Source organism: Mauremys mutica, chromosome 2 (genome assembly GCF_020497125.1).
Source record: "Mauremys mutica isolate MM-2020 ecotype Southern chromosome 2, ASM2049712v1, whole genome shotgun sequence".
In the NCBI taxonomy this organism is placed as follows: Eukaryota; Metazoa; Chordata; order Testudines; family Geoemydidae; genus Mauremys; species Mauremys mutica.
This window is the reverse complement of record NC_059073.1, coordinates 207,214,827-207,238,804: the sequence shown is the minus strand read 5'-3', so window position 1 is coordinate 207,238,804 and position 23,978 is coordinate 207,214,827. Positions and strand designations below refer to the sequence as shown.

General features: G+C 46.3%; 1 protein-coding gene across 3 annotated transcripts in view; it reads left to right on the top strand.

The window, feature by feature from the left end:
• The window catches only part of PPP1R17 (protein phosphatase 1 regulatory subunit 17), a 53,411-nt gene that overhangs the window by 5,217 nt on the left and 24,216 nt on the right, over positions 1-23,978 (top strand). For 2 of the 3 annotated variants that reach the window (XM_045003428.1, XM_045003425.1), the window contains exons 2-3: positions 20,406-20,471; positions 23,219-23,371. The gene's annotated coding sequence lies outside the window, so the exon portion shown is untranslated. The remainder of the gene's footprint in view (positions 1-20,405; positions 20,472-23,218; positions 23,372-23,978) is intronic. The other variant, XM_045003427.1, reaches the window with a different exon arrangement.

The following is a 23,978-nucleotide window of genomic DNA, read 5'->3' as shown; positions in this document are numbered from 1 at the left end:
AAGGCCTATACTTTAAGAATTTAGGTGTATTTTTATCACTTAGCTAGTTAAAAAGGGGTAAAAGAAATGCAAACAAAACATGGTACTTAATTAAAATCCTATTAGGGCTCCAAAAGTATAAAAGAAAAAATTAAAATCACTGTTTGCCGGTGTAAGGGCCTTCTCTTACTATGACAGTCTGAGGCCTTGTTCTTAGGCTAAGGCCTTCAGCTAAGTAGCAGAGGCAGCCATAAACTGGAAAGTGTATGGTCACATCCTTGCATTCCATACTAGTCACATTGGAATAAGGTGCTATTGGGCTGTTAGAAATACAATCCTGTCCTGATATTCTTATCACCTCCAGAGAAAGGGAAGAGTCTAGAAAATGTAAAAGAAAACTTAGTTTAATAGCATCTTGTCTGGCAAGAACTCACTTATCAATAGCTGGGATGTGAAATCCTCATTTCTGTATTGTTCTATCACTGTAATCTCTACTTCCCTATTGTTTGTCTGTATAATCTCTGTCTGGTTCTGTAATTGTTTCTGTCTGCTGTATAATTAATTTTGTTGGGTGTAAACCAATTAAGGTGGTGGGATATAATTGGTTAAATAATCATGTTACAATATGTTAGGATTGGTTAGTTAAATTTCAGTAAAATGATTGGTTAAGGTATAGCTAAGCAAAACAAGTTTTACTATATAATCTGCAGTCAATCAGGAAGTAAGAGGGGGAATGGGAACAGGGAATGGGGACAGGGACACAGGCAAGGCTCTGTGGTGTCAAAGCTGGGAAAGGAGACACTAAGGAAGGAAACTAAAATCATGCTTGCTGAAAGTTCACCCCAATAAACATCAAATTATTTGCACCTTCGGACTTCGGGAATTGTTGCTCTCTGTTCATGCGAGAAAAACCAGGAAAGTAAGAGGGTAAAAAAATAAGCCCCCTAACATCCTGCTGGAGTTTTATTGCACCTGTTTGAGTCTCTTTTGTTTTCCCTTCCTGCTTGATGACTCAGTTTACTGTTTATTAAGCAAATTAAACACATTCCTTTGTTTAGGCCAGACCTGTTTGCTGACTTCAGCTTGGCAGGGCTGTGGGGTTTGAAACATGTGTTGTTAACATCATACAAGGGAGTCATATAACTTCACATACAATGTTGCCACTCATAGTTTATCAGCACAATACTGACCAGCAGATTATGAGTTTTCAAATGATACCTTACCATGTATACCTAGGACAAAGATTATTACAATCAAGCAGGGGTCGGCAACCTTTCAGAAGTGCTGTGCCGAGTCTTCATTTATTCACTCTAATTTAAGGTTTGGCAAGCCAGTAATACATTTTAACATTTTTAGAAGGTCTCTTTCTATAAGTCTATAATATATAACTAAACTAAACCATTGTATGTAAAGTAAATAAGGTTTTTAAAATGTTTAAGAAGCTTAATTTAAAATTAAATTAAAATGCAGAGCTCCCCAGACCAGTGGCCAGGACCCGGGCAGTGTGAGTGCCACTGAAAATCAGCTCGCGTGCCGCCTTCGGCACGTGTGCCATAGGTTGCCTACCCCTGCAATAGAGTATAGGGTGTGAATACAGGGGTGTATTATGGCACACCCACTACATAGTAATTGTACTGGAAACCACAGATTCCATATAGTATTTTTATTTGCCATTACTGATAGTGATGTCAGCAGCTTAGTGGGTGTAAGCCCATGTGCAAATCTTTTCTTTGGTTCTTCATCCACATTTCTTTTGTGAAGCAAAGCATTGAATATTATATAGCTCTAGGGAGGGATCATAATAAACTGTAATGCGCTTGCATTGGGACAGGTGTTTAGTGGGTTGCCTTCAAACTGGGCTGAGCTGTATTGAAATTATACTGAAGCTGATAAGCCTGGAAAAGATAAAGAAAGAAGTGGTTCTGTGGTAGAATTTTCAGAAGCATTCAGCGTTTGACTTACTGCGCCCACTGAAATGAATGTTTTATTGGTAACTTCAGTGGGACCAGAGCTAGGCCAGTGTTCGTTGCTTTTGAAAAATCCCATGCTATAAGTTTTTATCTTTTAAACCTCTTATGTCATGTCATTTGTTTAACGCCTCTGTACCGCCAGCAGTGATGGAGAGATGATCTCCAGAGGAGTTCAGGCTTCTGAGCCTATTACCAAGAAACAGTTTGTTTAGAGCAGGGATTATGCAAGAGCTCTTACAACAGTTCCTTCCCCAGTCAAATGTCCCTTCAGGTCACACTTACAGCAGGCTTGTGGAGATCATCAGATCTGAAATTCAGGAGAACTAGTGAGACTGTGGGGTAAAAGCAGTGCAAAAATAGTATATACCTATTGGCCATTGCTTGCCTTTTGGTAGCATGAGACGCATTGTATATGCCTTAAACGTCTGTATTTCACTTAAAATAATATTTGGTCCAACATTAAGACCTGCCACAAAGAATGCATCAGTCCGCATTTAGCATCATCTGGCATACAGCGTCTGTTCTCCTAAGAGAATTCTCAGACATTCTTTATGTTTGTGGTATAACTTGACAGGACTATTGAGGAGCCGGTGTGGCATTTCTCCCCCCTCCCCCTTCCATACACTGTGGTTTGTCTCACGACTTTTTTAGAAATTTGGGGAGTCCATTTTAAGGCTGAGGGTCAGTTTCTGTGCTGTGCCTCACAGGAGGTGAGATGTGGGCCAGGGAGCAGGAAGGCACAGATGGCCTTATACCACCTTTGCAGTCCCAGATTCTAGGCGAGGCCAGGGTGCTGCCCAGATCCTACTGCAGTTTAAATCTCCAGGGGTGCAGTGTTCTGGTGACATGCAGCTACATCGAGCCTACTCTGAGACTGGCCCTCCCACTCCTGGACACACTCCTCCTATGCTGCTATGCCAGATGTTGGCAAAGTGTGGCTCTGCCAACCCTGTTATAGCCAGACAATCCCTTTACTCAAGCTTTTTCCCAAGTGTTGCTCTAAGTAACGATGCCCTTGCAAGGTTGCCGATGGGCCGCTCTGCATCCCACAAGAACTGAAGCAGTGTGCTCCAGCAACATCCCTTCCCTCTCACTGTGTAGGGGAGTAGCATAGGGCTCTTTGCCAGCTTTACAACAGCAAGGGAATCCCTTTACTCAACAGGTATTCCCAGAGGGCCATTCTGCACCCTTTATGAAACCTTTTTCCAGCCAGGGCAATATAAGAAGGCCACAGGAGGGGACAGAATCGTGGCTTTAACTTCCCAAGGAATGTTCAGCAGTATGAGCAGAGAATCAAGCAAAAATGCAAAATCCCATCCCTTTAAATGTGCCATAAGAAGCAAGATCGGAAGATGTCTGACTTGAGTACAGATGCATTAGTCAGAACATTTTAGGTCTGTTTTTCACCCTTATTATATCTACTTAATTGAGCAAGTGAAATGCCTCTGTTAAAGATCCCCAATGCTAAAAAATTAACATTCATCCACAGCTTTAAATTAGCAATGACCATGTGGCTTACACTTCTAATCTATTGTAGCCTATAGGACTGACCTGCTTGCTTGCATACATATATCTTTTCTTATAGTTTAAGTATTTGGTTTATTGTAATAGCTTTATAGATTTATATTAAAGTAAGTTTGGCTGTAATGCAGGAGACCTACAGGCCATATCCTGTATGTTAAGCTAAAGCAAAGTTGGCCTATCTATATTAAGACCTTTTACTCAGAAAGCAAAGCTGACCTATAGCTTGTTATCTAAATAGATGAGTACCTACGCCTATGACCTTTTATTTAGACCAATAGACAATGGAGAATGGCATGGGGGGAGGGGTTCAATGTTGTACGCACAGACTTAACAAGTACACCACAACAGACTGATGTGTGTACATACCTGTCATCAATACGCACATACATATTAGCCTATGGGGTAACTATACCCTAACATTTCTGTGGGTGAGGAATGAAATTTGGGCATAGGAGGAAGGACTTCCAGCACTTTGCCCTCTAAAAGAGGTGACCACCTCAACAGAGTACTCCAGTTCTTACTTGACTCCGTTCTCACTTTACTCTATTCTCACTTACTTCCTCCACTCTATCTATTCTATGATGACTGCTACTATCAGTAGGCTATACTTGTTCTTCTTAAACTTCAAGTTTCAAGGGAACTAGGCTAAGCTTGGTCTCCCTACGTTTTATTCTTAGTTTATTTAACTGAAGTTTAAGTTAGTCAAGTAAACCCTAGTCAGCTTTGATAGTTCTTAGCATTTTCTAAGCATTGCATCCCTCACTCAAGAATTGAGAAACCTGAACCGCAAAGCTGTTCCTGTGTCCCTTACCAAGGTTATCAAGGAAGGGTGTGAATATATTAACCAAAGCTTTTTGAATATAATACTATATTATCATATGTATCTTTTGAATAGCAGTAATGCAATCGTAACTTTGTACAAGGCCGTCCAGAGAGCGGGGAGGGGCAAGTGGAGCAATTTGCCCCGATCCCATGAGAATTTAGTATTCTATAATATTGCAACTTTTTTTTTATGGAAGGGGCCTCCAAAATTGCTTTGCTCGAGTCCCCCTGAATCCTCTGGGCGGCCCTGACTTTGTAACTGGGTATTTTACCATTTACTTACTATTCTTAATTTTAATAAAATGTCTTTATGGCTATATCTGTGTCAGTGTGAGCTTCCTGTCATACCCCCAAGGGTCCTTTACAAATTCTGTGGAGCCTGATTCAGGACAAGAGCTTTTATCTTCTGATCAAACAGTCTGGCGTGCCTAAAGCCCATACTAATTAATATTGATGATAATAATTATTAATATTATTAATGAAATCAAATAAAATTAAATAAATAAACTAAATTCCCATATTATCCAAATTAATATTATCAGTACACCCTAAATCAGGCTACACTATAGCCCAGCCCAGTGTCCAGTTTAAAGAGAGCAATGTTCTGTTGGTGCTAGTAGAGGGGCTAAAATCAGCATGACTAAACAGAAAATAACACCAGGGCAGTAGGTTTTTTTAAAAAGCCTTCCCTAAGAACCTAAACAGATCAGAATAGAAACTACGACCCTGATCCTCCTCCCATTGAAGTCAATGGCAAAACTCCCAATTGGGTAACCACTAGGAAATGGAAACCAGAAGTAAAAATGGCAATGAAATGACAGCAAGAGTAAATAGCCCATGTATCAAGGAAAACAGTACAATTATTCAAACTAGCATACACTGCTATTATAACTGGGCCAAGAAAGCTGTATTTTTAATTTGCAAAAAAATTTATAATCCAGGTTTGCTAAACCAGAACCAGAGGTGAGTTGATTCCACATTCTTTTAGGGTTTTTTCCCCTCCCCATAACTACCAAAGTTAGTGAAGGTGGAATTTAAAAACAAGTGGGTTTGCCCCATCTTTAATTACCATGTTTTGTTTTTTTCCTACAGCACCACAGGGTTTGCACTTTGCATCAATATTGAAAGACCAGGGGCCAAATTCATCCCTGATGTAACTACATTAACTTCAGTGAAGTAAGATGACTTTGGTCTGAGGTCATTACCCTCATGAGCTTACAATCTAGGGCCTCGATCCTGAAAGTTGCTCCCCCCACATATGAACACTCCCCTGTGCACAGATCCCCAGTTAAGTCATTGGCACTCTGCCCACACACAGGGTTCTGCCCTGCAGACCAGCTCACAGAACAAGGGCTGAAGTTAGTGAATGACAGCAGAAAAAGTAGTATGAAGATGGCATGTGCGACTGCACTCTTTCTAGCTCAGTACTTCTCAAACTTTTCCAGGATCCATTAATCTATTGCAGTTTCTTACTATAACCTACCTAACTTTGAGGGATTGCACAAGAAATCCTGGCTAGTTTGGGGTGCTGGAACCCTTCCGAATCAGAGCTTTTATTGCTTTGTAAAATCAAAGGCAGATATATTTTGCATAACCCAAGAAGTGGAGGAGAAATAAAAATAAGACTGTTAGCTCTTCCTCCAGAAAGGAAGGATGATCTTGGAAGGCAACTGAACAGGGATTCAGGACACTGGGCTTCAATACCCAGCTCTGCCAGCCACAGACTGTGTAACCTTAGGCAAGTCAATCTCTCTGTGGGTACGACAACATATGGATAAGCAAACATTACTCACGTTACTGACTCAGGCTCTCAGAGCTTGGGCTCCAGGCTGAGAAATTGCAATGTAGATGTTTGGACTCAGACTGGAGCCCAAGCTTTGGGATCCTCTCACCTCACAGGGTCCCAGAGCTCAGGGTCCAGTTTGAGCCCAAATATCTACACAGCAATTTTTCAGCCCACAGTCTGAGCACTGCAAGCCTGAGTCAGCTAATCTGGACCAGCCATGGGCTTGTTATCACTGTGTAGATGTACCCTGTGCCTCAGTTCCCCATCTGTAAAATGGGAATAACAATTTTGTCTTGTCTATTTAGATTGAACCTTCTTCAGCGCAGAGATGATCTCTTACTAGGTGTTTCTGCAGTGACTAGCACAATGGGGCACTGATTTCAGCTGGGGCCTTTGGGTACTACCATAATACACATACTTACTGAGGACTGGGGATTTTCAAAGAAGCCTATGCACAAAACTGAAAAAAATTCCCATTGAATTTCAGTGGGAGTTAGTTCCTAATTCTCTGGCTTAAGCTCCTTTGAAAATCCCATCCTGTTCCTTCTATTGGTTTCATGCCTTAGACTTAAAGCATTGTGGTCCATGTCAATCCATTCTGGTTTCACTGATACTTTCACCATAACATTTTCTGTATAACACATATGTTCAAGTACTCTTTGTTGTGATTCTTCACAGATGCATGAGCTACAACCACTCCTTCTCTTTTTATTTTCTTGGTTTTAGGCAAAGACATACCCAGGGAAAGGCTGGAGTTTGCTATTGAAGCTTTGCTTCTAGTTTGAGAGAGAAGCACATTTTGGTATTCAGTGTGGTTTCTTACTTTCATGCATGTAATTTTCATCCAGGTAGCTCCGTGAGCAGTATTCTTCCTAGGCTTGCACTCTGGTAAAACAAAGCCGACAGTACACATCGTATTAGAAGACAAATATCAGAGGAGTTTTATAAACTTATTTTTAACTAGAAATGAATAAAGTCTATAGTTTTATTTAAAAAATATAGAATTAAATGTGCATAACCAGAAAATCCTGCACTACATCTCATTTGGAATGCTTTACAAGAAGAACCCAGTGTGTTGAAATAAAGGTAAAAAAGACAATTCAATGCCTAATCCCACCGCAGTAATTTATTAGGGAGAGGGAGCAGGAATGAAAGAGGAGTTGAAGATGTCAGGGAAGTTGCTCCAGGAAGACAAAGGCATGGAAACAGGGAAGGCAGCAAAGGGGCCTGGACCAGATGAGAACTCCCCTTTGACTCCATGTCATATAGGACCTCTACATTTGAGGTAGAATATGAGCAGCAGAGGTCAGAGGTCTTCTGCTCCTGCTTTGCAAAGAGTCATTATCCTGATCTCTCTGGAGAACAGATTTCCATTACCATCTGCCATTTAGTGGATTTTTACATCTGTCTTTCCCTAGGCAGAATAAAAGCTGACCCAAGGAAATATAAATGGAGCTGGATGGAAATCATAGCGTTCAAGGCTTTAGGAATCCCAAACTCATTTGAGAACCTTTTCCTGTAATTTGGAGCTATGTATTTTTCAAGGGTGATTGCTCTGGGAGCTTCAGGGAGGCCTGTGCTTTGTGTCAGGGATAGGAGAAATCCCTCAAACTGTGAGGCTGGCACAAATGCATGTCCTGCACACTATATATATAGTGGGCAAAATTCTTCTCAATTACTTTTTCATCCCCATTGACTTCAACTGGGGTGCCCAGGTATAAAACAGTAGACTTAGGGCAGGTCTACACTAAGGGCGGGGGTCGAACTAGGGTACGCAAGTTCAGCTATGGGAATAGCGTAGCTGAACTCGAAGTACCCTAGTTCAAACTACTTACCCGTCCAGATGCCGCGGGATCGAAGTCCGCGGCTCCAAATTCAACTCCGCCACCGCCTTTTGCAGTGGTGGAGTACCGGAGTCGACCGCGGCGCTTCCGGAGTTCGAACTATCGCGTCTAGATCAGATGTGATAGTTCGAACTCCGAGAAGTCGAACTCACCGCGTCGACCCGGATGGTAAGTGTAGACTAGCCCTTAGGTCCACTCTATCTATATTTTCCTTGGGATTTTTCCTTCCCCCGTCCATTTTTTTTTCTCATAGGGCTAGATTGTGCATCACCCTAGAAATGGCTCCAGAAGGCAGCATGCCTCAAAAAACACGCCTCTGAGACACAGGTCCCTCCCTGCTTCCTCTTTGCTCTGGGAGGCAGGAGGGAATGATAGTTTTGCTGCTGGCCTGTGCATCCCCTGCAATGGCTTAGCCCTGGTCCAGAGTTAGATCGACATAAGGCAGCTTACATCCATCTAATGCTGTGAGCATCTACACTAAAATGTAGCTCCCACTGAAGTAACTTGCCCATTACACTGACTTAACTCCATCTCTGTGAGAGGCGTAGCAATTAAGTTGACGTAGTTAGGTCGACACAGTATCAGCGTAGGCACTGTGTTGCTTACATCAACTCTTGCTGCCTTTCAGAAGTGGATCAGTGAGTGGGAGGCTTTGCGGCGGGAAGAGACGGGGAACTTGGCTGCCAGTGGGTGCTGAGTACCCACTAATTTTTTTCCATGGGTACTCCAGCCCTGGAGCACCCACGGAGTCGGCACCTTTGGTCTGTGCAGTGATATATGGGATAAATACCAGCATTTGGGCTCTCTACAGAAGTAAGTGCATGAAATTCTATGCCCTGTATTATATAGGTCAGACTACGCTATCTGGCCTTAGAACCTATGCATGAGTCAGATAACCATGGAGTTGCTTTTAAAATCAGAAAAGAATCCACCAGGAGCTAATGTCTTCCCCTCAGTTATTGACTAGCTCTGTCATACACAATTGACTGCAATGGTTTGCAGTTATTTAAGGCCCTCCACCTATAATGCAGATTTTACTTCCAGGCTATAGTGCCTCCAGAGGGCTTACCATAACCTAGCAGCTTACTGTGATTCTTTTCTGCCTCAGCACCATACAGTAAGGGTATCCCGAAGAGCTGACTTGGAAACTCCATTTGCCTCTCCAGACTGAGGGTATGTCTACACTACAAGACTATTTCGAATCAACTTAATTCGAATTTGTGGAATCGACCTTATGAAGTCGAAGTTGTGTATCCACACTAAATACACTAGTTCGACTGTGTGAGTCCACAGTAATGGGGCCAGCGTCGACTTTTGAAGCGGTGCACTGTGGGAAGCTATCCCACAGTTCCCGCACTCCCCGCTGCCCATTGGAATTCTGGGATTTCCGCCCAATGCATGCTGGGGGGAAAAATGTGTCGAGGGTGGTTTTGGGTAACTGTCATCATTGAACCATCAATCACGCCCTCCCTCCCTGAAAGCGCCTGCGGGCAATCTGTTCGTGCACTTTTCTGCTCAGTGACAGCACGGGCGCCACAGCACTTTGAGCACAGATCCCGCTGCAGTTATGGCCGTTGTCAACTCCTCGCACCTTATCGTCCACCTCTTCCACAGTCAGCTGCTGAGAAATAGGGCTACTTTTCAATGGTGCTGCGAGCACTGGTGGACCATGGGGGACGTTTTACCAACATCAACGTCGGGTGGCCAGGCAAAGTTCATGACGTGCGTGTTTTCAGGAACTCTGGTCTGTTTAGACGCCTGCAGGAAGGTAGTTTCTTCCCGGACCACAAAATAAGTCTCGGGGATGTGCAGATGCCTATAGTGATCGTCGGGGACCCAGCCTACCCGCTAATGCCCTGGCTCGTGAAGCTCTGTGCAGGCGCCTTGCACAGCGACAAGGAACTCTTCAAGTACCAGCGAGCAGTGAGCAGTGTGACCTGTGACTGTTCAGTTTCTTTACAGAGAAGCTGAACCTGCCCCTGTTTCTTTACCAAGTGACTGTTGACTAGCATCTGCAGTTACATACCCCGCCCACCCCGCTTCCCCAACTTCCAACACACATTTAAAAATAAAATACATGTTCCACTGTAACTTTACAAAGGTTTCTTTATTGATGACTTTGCGTTACAGGGTTGAAACTGGGACACGGACTGTGCTGGGTAGGGTGTGCAGTGATGTAAAGACCGCCTGTAAACTCGAGGAATGACAGGCTCCTGCTCCCCGAGCGGTCTGCAGTGCCGGACTGGATGTTTCAACGGAGCCTGCCATCCCTCCTTTTTGGGACTCTGTGTGCGGGGGCTATGTGGCCTTTTGGCGGGGGAGGACGGATACAGATTCCTCTGCTGCGTGGCTCTGTGGTCCAGGACAGGGACCGTTGCATGAGATCTGTAACCCCCCTCCCCCGCTACAAAGTCACGTACCCCCCCCCACCCACACAGAACCTGCAAACCACCTCCCATACCGACCAGGGTGCGTACTGACTGCAGTGTGTGTGTGACCTGCTGCTGATCCTGCCCCCATGTCTGTACCCTGGTAAAGGTGATTGTCCTGTCAAATTATCAACCCCCTTCCCCCGCTTCAAACACAGTCTCCTCTGAAAGAACATGACGGAAATAGTAATTAACAGAAAAGTATTTTTTATTATCAACTAGACAGTTAGGGGATGAAACTGGGATGGGGGCTTGGGTGAGGCGGGAAGGAAAGGACTTCTCAAAATTTAGGGTATGAGAGCTTTTGGGTACTTGAGCACTCTGCTGGGGTGCAGTGACAGTTTACACGGCCTCTGGTGCCCCTCCTTCTGGTTATTTTGGGTGAGGGGGGTATGGGACTTTGTGGCGGGGGAGGGCGGTTGCAGATACACTGCAGGGGGGCTCTCTGCTCCTGCCTGAGGTCCTGCAGAACATGCACAAGGCGCAGGAGCATGTCCGTTTGGTCCCTCATTAGTCCAAGCAGCGTTTGAGTCACCTGCTTGTCTTCCTCACGCCACCTCTCCTCCCGTTCGCTGTGTGAGCGCTGGTACAGAGAGAGGGTCTCCCTCCACTGGCTCTGCTCCAGTGGTCGGGAGCACCCCATAAGTTCAGCGAACATCTCGTCCCGTGTCTTTTTCTTTCGCCGCCTAATCTTTGCCAGCCTCTGTGAGGGGGATGCTGTGGCGGGTCTGGAGACAGTCGAAGCTGTGTGATGGGAAAAAGGGAGTGAATTCCTTGCAAAGATAAATTTTTGCGAACAATGAACACAGACTAGTCTGTCTCTGTGAATTCTGGGTTGAGATCCCAGTGCCTGATGGGGCAAAAACCATTTTCGTGGGTGGTTCTGGGTAAATGTCGTCAGTCATCCCTTTCTCCGGGAAAGCTACAGCAGACAATCATTTCAAGCCCGTTTTCCCTGCATTGCCCTGGCAGACGCCACAGCGTGGAAACCATGGAGCCTGTTTTGCCTTTTGTGCCTGTCACCGTATGTGTACTAGATGCCGCTGACAGAGGCGGTCCAGCAGCGCTACACAGCAGCATGCTTTTGCTTTTGCATGACAGCAGATATGGTTACCAGCCATACTGTACCATCTACCATACCATAAATTGGTAATAAGATGGGCATGGTTACCAGTCCTTTTGCACTGCACCATTTGCTGCTGTCATAAGTGCCCCTGGCTGCTCTTAGCCAGGGGCGCAAAAGCCAAAACTGGGAATGACTCCCTGAGTCAATCCCTCCTTTTTGGTATCTAAAAATAGAATCAGTCCTGCCTAGAATATGGGCAAGTGTACTAGAAAACTACTGTATCAGAGAACCATAGAGCACAGCTGTTCTGTGTCAGATCCTGCATAGATTATGAGCTGTATGCTATTCACAGTGGGTGCCCCTGCCACCTTTTCATTCCATTCTTCCCCAGCCTTCCTGGGCTACCATAGCATTGTCCCCCCACTTGTGTGATGAAGTAATAAAGAATGCAGGAATAAGACACAGTGACTTGTTAGTGAGAAATGAGTGGAAGGCAGCCTCCAGTTGCTATGATAGTCCAGATAGGACATTAAGGAGTGTGGAGGAGAGGAGCCCAGCATCCTGCTGCTAGTCCAGGGGCAATTGAATCTTTTCTTTACACATGAAGGGTGGGGGCTGATGAAGCTCAGCCCCCTGTTGCTATGATGAAGACGGTTACCAGCCATACTGCACCATCTACCATGAAAAATTAGGGCCAGGTGCCCTTGATCGACCTAACAGATGCTAGTCAGCATGTTTACCAGTCCTTTTGCACTGTCCCATGTGCCAATAGGCTGATGATGATGATGGATATCAGTCTTATTGTACCATCAGCCATCCATAGCGGGGGGGGAGCAAGAATGTTGGTGTTGAGTGCTGCACCATCGCGTCTATCTGCAGCATTCAGTAAAGATACGGTGACATGTAAAAGAGTCAACAGAGGATTGTTTTCCCTTTCACTTCTGGGGGTGGGCGGGGTGTGCGTAAATTGCCGAGCTATGCCCTGACCCACCGCGGACACTGTGTTTGACCCTAGAAGCATTTGGAGCTCAGCCAAGAATGCAAATGCTTTTCGGAGACAGCAGGAACTGTGGGATACCTTGCGTCCTCAGTCCCCCCTCCCTCCATGAGCGTCCATTTGATTCTTTGGGTTTCCGTTACGCTCGTCACGCAGCAGCGTGCTGAGTCTCTGCTATGCCGTCTGTCCGGAGATTTTTTACAAATACTTTGGACCAGGCGTAACATTAAAGTAATTCCCCTAATTAGATGCAGGAGTCTCCGAGCGAGATCACCCTGAGGACGGTCACTGAAGGAGATAGAGAGCGCATGCTGTGTGAAAGCCAGCACAAACCAGGGCCCTATGCAGCCATGCTCGGGGAGGCAATGCTCCCTGAGTACCTCATGAAAGCCTCGCGCGGAAAAGTGTGCTACCACGGAGCACCCAATAAGGCAGCTCTCCCCAGGAACCTCCTGCGGAGGCTTTTCGATTACCTCCAGGAGAGCTTCGTGGAGATCTCCCAGGAGGATTTCTGTTCTATCCCCATATATAGAGAGACCTCCTTTTCACATACTTCAGATTCCTGTTATATTAAGAATAAAAGTTTACATGGTTAAAGCACTTACCGACTGCTCCTTCCCCTGATTCAGGATCCGGGTTAATGGCCGGGGACGGTTGGTAGGGGATCTCCATGACGGTGATGAAGAGATCCTGGCTGTCGGGGAAACCAGTGTTGTAAGCACTGTCGCCTGCCTCGTCCTCCACAAACCCTTCCTCATCTTCCCCGTCCGCGAATATCGCCGAGGAACTGGCCGTCGACACTGTCCCATCGTCAGAGTCCATGGTCACTGGTGGGGCAGTGGTGGCAGGCTCCGTAGCGTCCGTTTGCCACTTTGATTTTTTGGTAGCCTTGTCTGGGGTCCTTGATTTTCACGCGGCACTGCGTTGCATCCCGGCTGTATCCTCTGTCTCTCATGGCTTTGGAGACCTTCTCGTAGATCTTTGCATTCCGTTTTTTGGAGCGCAGCTCCAAAAGCACAGACTCCTCACCCCACACACCGATCAGATCCAAGAGTTCCCGGTCAGTCTATGCTGGGTCCCTCTTTCTATTCAGAGATTACATGAACTCCTCTGCTGGAGAGCTCTGCATCGCTGCCGGTGCTGCTGAGCTCGTCCCGATGTCCAACCACAAAATGAGATTCTAACTGTCCAGACAGGAAAAGGAATTCAAATTTTCCCGGGACTTTTCCTGTGTGGCTGGTCAGAGCATCCAAGCTCGGACTGCTGTCCAGAGCGTCAACAGAGTGGTGCAGTGTGGGATAGCTCCCGGAGCTAGTAAGTTCGATTTGCATCCACACCTAGCCTAATTCGACATAGCCATGTCGAATTTAGCGCTACTCCCCTCGTCGGGGTGGAGTACCGAATTCGAACTAAAGAGCCCTCTAGGTCGAATTAAATGGCTTCCTGGTGTGGACGGGTGCGCGGTTAATTCGAAGTAACGCTGCTAAATTCGAATTAAAGTCCTAGTGTAGACCAAGCCTGAGTTGTGCTTTGCCAGTCTTTCAAGTCTCTCCTGTAGCCCTGCTAACATTTGCCGGGGCAGTGGGGAGGTCAGAGGTATGTCTACACTGCAGTTAGACACCCATTGCTGGGCCAGCTGACTTGGGCTTGTGGGGCTCAGGCTAAGGCAGGGCCACCCAGAGGATTCAGGGGGCCTGGGGCAAAGCAATTTTGGGGGCCCCTTCCATAAAAAAAGTTGCAATACTATATTCTCGTGGGGGCCCCTGTGGAACCTGAGGCAAATTGCCCCACTTGCCCCCCCGCCCCCCGGCAGCCCTGGGCTAAGTAACTGTTTAACTGTGGAACAGACGTTTGGGCTCGGGCTGCAACCCAAGCTCTGGGATCCTCCCACCTCGCAGGGTCCTACAGCCCGGGGTCCAGCCAGAGCCCAAATGTCTACACTGCAATTAAACAGCCCCTTAGCCCCAAGAGCCTCAGTCAGCTGGCATGGGCTAGCTGTGGGTTTTTAATTGCAGTGTAGACGTACCCAGAGACTGCTCAGGCCTCAGTGGCTTCACTCAGCTTCATAACCGACACAGATGGTCTGTCTGCTAGGCAAATATACTTTATTTCAGAACATGGCAAAGATTTTCCTAAAGTCAAACTCCTATTTTTGAAGATCTGGCCCTATAGGCCTTGCTGCAGTGATAAAATCAATTGGTATTCTTATAGAAATGCAAAAGAAAATGGAGAAATATCATCATTTCTGTGAAAGTTAGGCATCTCGGGCACGGAATCTTGTCTATCACATCCTGAATGTTTTTGAATAGCAAAGACGCTATGAAGTTTAACACCAGGTAAAAATTAAATACATCACTTCTAGTTGATGAAAGGCCTCATTATAGTCATTGATCTACTAGGTGCTGATTGCCTTTTACTACCACATCAAACCATCCTGACAGCAGTCACCTAAACTATAAGATGAATCATAGTTTATTACCTAGAGAAAATTTTCAAAAGTGCTTAAGTGACTTAGGAGCCTACATTTCACTAAAGTTAATAGATTTAATCTTTTCAATGCCTAAATCACTCCTAAGTAACACAGGCACTTTTGAAAATTTTGCCCCATGCCATAAATTGATAAGATTTCTGTCTGCAATCAAACTTGTACTACTATAGCCTCTGATCATATTTCAGCAGAATGTCACCATTTGGATGGAAGACCATGATGGGAAACATTGTTTCGGACGTTAAAGTGTTTGGTTTGGTTTTACACTACTCACATGTCCACATTCGGAATAAAATATAACAGACAGCTCTCCTATCTAGGGTGACCAGACGTCCCAATTTTATCGGGACTGTCCCAATATTTGCTTGTTTGTCCCACGTCCCGACCGATGTTTGGTCGGGACAATGGACAAACAAGCAATTTTGCCCTCCGCTCCCATACCCTGACTCCATCCCCTCCTTCCCCCACTGGATCCCTCCCCAAATCCCCACCCTCAGCCCCACCCCCTCACTGCCCCATTGGATCCCTCCCCAAATCCCTGCCTCCTCCCCAGGCACGCTGCATTCCTCCTCCTTCCCAGGCTTGCGCTGATCAGCTATATGGCAGCGCAAGCGCTGGAGGGAGGCCCGGGGGACGCAGGGAAGCACGGGGTGAGTGAGTCCGGCCTGGCCCCGAGCGCAGGCAGGAGGGCAGGGCAGTACCTGCAGGGGCAGCCCCGGGTCCGACCTGGGGAAGCGGCTCCCTGTACGTGCCCACGGATGGGGGTGAGAGGGAAGCAGCTGCCCGCGCGGGGCCTCCGACGGGGACTTCACTTCCCGCCACGTGGAGGCAGCGGCAGCCCCGTTCGTTCCCCTGTGGGACCCGAGCGGGACGGGGGGGCTGGGGCCTGCTGCCCCCAGCTCATCTATCTGCTATTTAATGTGTTAACACTGTCTGGAGTGGCTGTGAGTGCCTACCTCAGGGCAGACTGTCAAAAAACAGGGCAGACACCGCAAACTGGTAGTGTGTTCTATAATTAGATTTCACCAAGCCAAACGACTGTGAATGCCTGGATCACTGTAACAGTCTTACCATGGAGTCACAGACAGGCCCCTTAGGCTCTTCGTCTATGTTGTCAGCCAAACAAACTGGACTTCGTGTAAATGGTCACTTACACCAAGCATCGCACAATATTCGGGTTGCTTCCACTCCCAAGAGACCAGTCACTTATTCCAGATCAATTGGTACCCCAGATCTTACACCAAAGACAATCCCTTTAGCCAGTCCTGTAAGAAACTGTCTAAAGGTTTATTAACTAAGAAAAATAAATGAGTTATTTACCAGTTAAAGCAGCAAACATATGCACATAAATTAGTTATCATCTAAATCCTAACAGTGACGGAGTTGTGTGATCTGTCAGTTCAAAGTGTCCTTCAGGGCAGACCCATTGGAATCTCTGGTCAGAGTTCAAACAGCAGCGAGAGATGGAAAATTTTCCTGTGGCTTTGTTTTATTTCCTTCATTCAGCTTCCAAGTCCACAGGATGAGTTTCCTTGCACGTAGCATTTCCCAGGTGCGATAACCAATTTTTCATATTGCTATATTCCTTGATGGCTCATCTGATTTTGATGGGTCGGGGAGCAGAGGTGCTGGAACAATTTTTATAACGGGGGTGCTGAAAACCATTGACCCAAACTGTAAATCCTGTATATGATGGAAACCACTTCAAGACAGGGGGTGCGGCAGCACCTCCCACACCCTTAGTTCCAGCACGTATGCCGGGGGCGGGAACAGATTCTAGTGCCTGGTTTCACAAGTTCAAAGAAACATTTTCAAAGGTCTAAAGCAAAATGTACATATTTTCTTATAACAGAGAATATTGACGTTATAAGTGAGATTCATGCAAGCAGCAATTTACAAGCATTTCATAAAGTCTAAACACTAAATACATTCTTATCAGACTAATACCTATTCCAGGGGTCGGCAACCTTTCAGAAGTGGTGTGCCGAGTCTTCATTTGTTCACGCTAATTTAAGGTTTCGCGTGCCAGTAATACATTTTAACGTTTTTAGAAGGTCTCTCTCTGTCTATATTATATAACTAAACTATTGTCGTATGTAAAGTAAAAAAGGTTTTCAAAATGTTTAAGAAGCCTCATTTTAAATTAAATGAAAATGCTGATCTTACGCCGCCAGCCCACTCAGTCCTCTGCCAGCCTGGGGTCCCGGCCCTGCCCACATAGAGTGGGTACCTACCTTCTCCCTGATTCGAGCCCATTCTCTTCCTCTCTCTCTGCACTGAGCATAGGGCTGGGAATGTGGGGCGGGGAGGGCGGTGCAGGAGCTCCCATTTGGTGCTCAGGGTGAGGGTGGGGATGTGGGGGGTGCAAGAGTCAGGGCATGGGGTGTGTGGGGACTGGGTATGTGTGAGAAGGGTGCAGGAGCCAGGGCAGAGGGCTGGGGGCATGTGAAGGGGGTGCAGGAGTCAGGGCATGGGGTTATGGGGGGGTGCAGGGGTTAGGGCAGGGGCTGGGTGTGTGTGAGGGGGGGTGCAGGGGTCAGGATTAGAGGGCTGGGTGTGTGTGAGGGGGTGCAAGAGTCAGGAAAGAGGGCTGGGGGTGCAGGAGTCAGAGCAGAAAGCTGTGTGTGTGTGACGGGGGGGTGCAGGGATCAGGGCAGGGGCTTGGGGGGATGGAGGGGTAGGGCAGGGAGCGGGGTGGGAGTTGGGACTTCCTGGGTTCCAGGAAGGGGCTGGTGTCTGACGCTGGTGTCGGGGGAGGAGAGCTGGGAGCGAGGACTCTGGATTCCTAAGTTCCCAGCTGGGCTCTAGTCAGGGCCGGCTCCAGACCCCAGCGTGCCAAGCGCGCGCTTGGGGCAGCATTTTGCCGGCAGGGCGGCAGGCGGGTCCAGCGAACCCTACGCAGTCATGCCTGCGGGAGGTCCAGCAGAGCCACGGGACCAGTGGACCTCCAGCAGGCATGGCTGCGGAGGGTCCGCTGGTCCCGCAGCTTGGGTGGACCTCCGGCAGGCATGGCTGCGGAGGGTCCGCTGGTCCCGCGGCTTGGGTGGACCTCCGGCAGGCATGGCTGCGGAGGGTCCGCTGGTACCGCGCCTTCGGTGGACCTCCCGCAGGCATGGCTGCGGATGCTCCACCGGAGTCGCGGGACCAGCGCACCCTCCGCAGTCATGCCTGTGGGACGTCCGCTGGTCCCGCGGCTCCGGTGCACCTCCCGCAGGCATGACTGCTTGGGGCAGCCAAATTCCTAGAGCTCCCCCTGGTTCTAGTTGTTTGAGGGAATGGGGAGCAGACGGAGACTAGGGCTCCAGACTCCTGGGTTCTGCCCTCAATGCTGGGGGGGAGCGGGGTCCAGTGACCTGGGTGGGGAAAGAGGCGTGGCCCAGCTGTTCCCAGGGTCCAGCAGGTGGCAAGCCACAGCCCCTGGGCTCAGGTTCGGGCTGTGGGATGCGGCCTGCCCCAGTACAGAGCCGAGCTCATCCCGGCACCGGGGCTCCAACCCCGGGGCAGCCTGCCTGAGTCCAGGGAACAGGGCCGGCCGTGCTCAGGGCAGGTGGGTGCATGGCGCAGCTGGGACCCAGGACCCTTCCCCACTTACAGGCCTTGCAGGCACTGCAACTCCTGTGTGGCTGGGTCCCTCTTCCTTCCCCTGCTGGTGGGGCCACTTCCGGGGCTGCTCAGACTCTGCGGACACCAGGTAGCAGTATGGACACGCTAACCCGGAAACACAAGCTCCCGCCGGAAGTGACGAAGGTCAGGAAAGCATGTGCAAATGCTGGCGGGAGGGGTAAAGAAGAGTGTCCTGGGACGGGAAGGATTTTTAATGGCACACTGCTGCCTGGTGGGATCCCGGCCACCAGCCCTGCTCAGCCTGCTGCCAGCAGACGGGACCCCGGCAGGCAGCAGCATGCCATTAAAAATCAGCTCACGTGCCAACTTTGGCATGTGTGCCATAGGTTGCTGACCCCTGCCCTATTCTGATCAAAACTAACAAAGGTGAATGGGTCTGGTCTCCAGCTACGAGTTTGTTAGTTCTTAGCAAATGCCTGCAGCCTGGGCAAGAGCTGGCATTTGACCTGCCAGCATCACAAGTACCAGCCCCTCTCCCCATACTATCTGAGCACATATTCAAATCAGGAAACTAATTATACTCCCAGACAGACATATTGAAACATTTTTCTTCCTTCTTTCTGCAACGTAACTTAAACTGTTTTTTTTAAAAGAAGAAATTCCCTTCATAATCTTCTGCAGTAGATTTGGGGAATTATGGAGTACTGTTATACCGTTATTTAAAAATTAGGTCTTATTTTTGTGCATCACGGCAATGGTGTTCTCAATTATCCTCATCTCTCTGGAGAAGACGTTCCATGGTTATGATTTTATGGATAGATACACCATGGTATGAAACTTATCTCCATAATGTCTTGTCCCCTCATCACCATGCATGCTGTCTGCTCCTTCTCCACAACAGACTGCTCCTCATGTTTCCCATGCATACTGTCCTCTCGCCTAGGCTCATGTTCACAGTCCATTCTTCATGAGCAAGCCCCATAGCCATCTCTGCATTCATGACATTCTTTCCAGACCACAATGTCTATAAAAGAGACGTCATATTTTAAAATGAACTAGCACAGCAACCTGGCCTCAGTAAAACTATTTCAGTAATTAATTTGTGACCTATGGTGTGGAGAGAAGGGTGGAGAATAAGAAAACACAGACCACCACATTTTACAAGGTCTCCTGGAATCTGAGGTTTTGCTGCCTTCACAAACTATTTCTTGCATTTGCAGGGCTCACATCTCTAGGCTGAGTTGATTAATCTGATTTGCTCGTTTGCATTTTTCCCCTCAAAGGTAATTCAATTTAATGTAAGGGTGTAAATGAGATCAGAATCTGGCCCTGAGCTGGAGCAGATTCAAAATTAGCAAAATGAGTTCAGTGCAAATAAAGTTATATTCAGGAAAGTTTTTACAAGTTGTTGTCAATGGCAATATATTAACATGCCATTCCTTACATATGACAGCACTTTTCAATGGATAGGTGAACTTACATTACAAAACCAGAGTATATATCTACTATGAAGAAGACAAGCACTTCCATTGGCACCAGGATGCCTTCAATAAATCGGCCAATGTATTATTGTTTGGCTTTGGGGGCAGTTCCAGGAAGTCAATATTTTTTTGTAAAGGAGGAGATTTTAAAAGGACAAAGAGCAGGTAGGTGCTCAATCCCCTTTGAAAGTAAATGGGAGTGAGAATCCTAACAACCATTTATGCGTTAGAAAATCTCCCTCTTAATTACAAGTCAAGCCAAAACCAAATAGCAAATATATTATAAATATTTATTACATACTCCCTTTTCCCTCATAGGTGCTTGTCTTTTTAGGCCTCACGATTGCAAATTAAGTCCATGAGTAGTTCTATAGACATCATGCTAATTAAGGGGACGGTCAAAGTACAGATTTACTATTTATTCAGCAAATTTATCAGGCCATCTTTCCCTGCAGAATAATCAACAGACATTTCTCCAGAACTGGAAGGAGTCTCAATCTCTTTATGGCTGTCCACAGCAGGTAACAAGAAACATGGAGGCACTGAGGAGAGTAGCATCTGGGGGGGTGCCAAATCCTGCTCCCACTGATCTGGTCAGGATCCCCATGCGGGCAGCCCACCGGATTGCTGAGGTGGTATCCCCAGCCTCTGGATCCCTGAATATCTGAAGCTTCCAGAGTCTGTACAGGCATTTTCCCAGTCTTGGAGTCCCTAGGCATATCCTTGATCCATTGTCTAACACTCTCTCCTGAGAGCTGAAATCTCATGTTCCCCTGCCCGGGCCCTGGAACCAAGACTCCCTGTTAGCTTGAATGCACCCTCTCTGAGAATCCTATCAAAGGTATGAGCTTTCTGGTTTTCCTCTTCAAGAGGTGACATGGTAGGTGTAGCTTATACCACACTCAGACACTCTGCATAGAATTCCACCATCCTGTTGCTCTTTACTGAATCTATAAAAAAATAATAAACTCTACACACATTTCCCCACCTTCATTTCCTCACTACTGCAGGGCATTCTTTGGGCAGGGGTACGTGTCCTCTGGGGCCGTCCAGGTCCTTCTGCTGCAGAGCTTGCCTTGAGTTCCGAAACCTACAGTCTCCTCCCGCAGATCACCTCCTCTGTTCTTAGTTGATCTATGCCCTTCCTTCGTCCTTCCCGAACTTTCTCTGAATATCTTTCTTCTTCCGCCCTGAGAATCCTTATTTAAACCCATAACTTGTCACCTAGCATCTTTTGTTCTGTTCCTGGTAACGGGGGTCTGCTCTCTGCTTTCCCCCTCTCCTCAGAGAGGTCAAGTCAAACTAGTTTCCCCTAAGATGCAGTTACTCATTTGTTCTCCCCAGGTAAGACTTACTCATGTGCTGATAGTCCTTCACAACTGACTTGATCTGGCAGAGATGTGTCACAAGCCATGTCTCTTCAGGGTGGCTACACATGCAGAGGGGCATTCATGATACAACAGTTTCATAATACCTTCATCATAACTGCATAATATCAACCATCACACCCTGCTCATGTAAAAGTTCTATGGTAGACAATAGGCCAGAGTCTCAGCAGGTTTAATGTCATCTATGCCAATTTACACCAGCTGAGGCTTTAGCCAAACGTGAGTAAGCTGATAGGCTTTGCCCACTCTTGCACCCACAACTCTCGGTTAAGGGCTTTGGATAACATTTTCAAGAGCATTTAAATGAATTAGGCGTAGACTGGGGGCAGGAAGAATTGCTGTGATTTTCCAAATATTTTCCTGTCCTGAATTGAGACAAAAAGTTGAAATCTTGAAAAAAAATCTAAAATCCATAAAAATGTCAGTTCAGGTCAATTAAAATGTTTTATTTTAACTATTCCCTTTAAAAGACACACAACTATAAATTTACTTAAATGATGTCATTCTGACATGAAAAATAGAAATTATTTTCATTCAGAAAAGGTCCAAATAGGAGGTTTCAATAATTTTGAAACTTTTTTTTTATTTGAAATGGGAAATTCATCAAAACTGACCCCTTTCTGCACATAGTTTTGGATTGGACGAATTGGCATTTTTTGACAAAAAATGTTTAGTTGAAAAACCCCCAAGAAGCTCTACTTCAGAATTTAAGTCCCATTTCAGAAGTGACTTGGGCATTTAAGTCCCATTAACTTTCAGTGAGACTTAAGATCCTGAGTGTCTAACCCACTTCTGAAAAAATGGGACATGGGATCCTAAGTCACTTAGGCACTTTTGAAATTTTTGACCCTGTATCATCTGGGATAAATGCCCATCTCACCCAGTGAAGTCGCTAGGAAATCACATCTCAATGGATGCAGAAAGTGGCCCTTAGAGAATTAAAAGTGTTCAACACCTTGCGAGACTGGACTTGAATGTCACAGACGATGAGGGTGTTCAGCAAATCCCAGGACTCGGAGCTAGCACCAAACATGTTTGGTCCCTTGGCACACTCTCCTTCTATTGTATGAAAGAAAACAAGACTAATTTAAACCATATGTTGCAATGTCATAATGACAGCATGGGAATGGCAGTCCGAGTGTGACAAACCAACTGTCAGCAGTCACGGTTTTATAGAATGGTTTAATGAAAGGCGCTGGGAGAAGACTTTTTCATATGGGGATGAATGCTAAAAAGGGTGTGATTCATAATACCGTCAACTGAGCAGAGTGCTTTGTCTTGATTTTGCAAAGATCAGGCATGTTTATATATTTTTCCTCCTTCCAAACAGTCCCATCTAAAGCAATGGACTAAAATAGCAAAGACTGGGCACTGCTGGCAAGTATACAGCAGCCACAGAAGATTCCCTGCCTCACTCCCCTAAATGACATCAGTGTGTCAGACTTGTGTAATGAGTCAAGGCCACATACACACACAAACACCGCAGTCCTCAGCCAAACCTCACTGCTGGAGACTTTTAATGTTTATTGGCCTGCCTCCTTGCACCTTTTTCATCCACTGCACAGCTCTGTATACAGCAAAAAACAGTCTAGCGCTCTCTCGTCTGCATCCTAATTGCCATAGCTGATTTTATCTCCAGTTGGTACACTTTAAGATTTACCATCCCCTGTTTAATTCCTTTCATTCCTCCATCAAAATGTTTGGATCATTTCCTTTGATCTCTGGTATAAAAGGTTGTTTAACCTTTAAAGTTTTTTTTTCCCGTAGAATTTATTTTTTTCCTTCATTCCAATTAAAAAAAAAAAAAGCAGCAACCATCACATCATCAAAAATCTGTTAAGTGCACAGGCTAAAGGTTATTCTTTTTTTTTTCTCCCCAGAGTACTCTTGAAACAAAGCATTACCATAGCAACAGCCATTGCTGCTCCCTAGATAAGGAGACCAGGAGCACAGAGCAGCAGCAGTGAAGAACGTTCCTGCTTCAGCGAGTGCTGACCCTGTATCGCACCCATCCCAGAGCCTTTCGCCGGTCGGTAAGTACGTCTGCACACATGCACTTTACTTTTGCTTGCGTAACAATTTTTTTGCAGTCACCAGGACCAAGTTAGTTACCGTCATTTGATATTTTCTAGCTGCACTTCTGTAGACTATTATCTATACCAGTGCTGAGCTTGCAGTAAAGTTCAGGACTCCAAGTACTCCACAGGATAGATTTAGAAGAAGTAAACATATGATGCCATATGGTGAAAGTTGGAGGTGGACTGAGCTGTGAATGGGAACGCTGGGATGGCGAATGAAGTGCTATAAAGACAAATGTGTCAATTTATTTTAATTGCAGCGTTATTTCATGGACAAATTGACAGAATATGAAAGATTATTAGGATTTTATCCAACTAAAAAGAAATGACATGTGTAGGGTATGTTTTTGCTGCTAGAGGAATTAATTAGGCAAGGTTTTGCATATTTAATCATCTCCCAAGTACAGCAACTTTTTTTGTCAGAAACTCAGACATTTTATTCTGCTTTTGATCCATTGATTCAAGTTTAGCTGCTGCTATTACAGGGCCTGATCCAAATCCCAGCGTGAGTCTCTCCCTGGACTTGGCAGACTGGTCAAAATTAATTTTGTGGGCTAGGTGC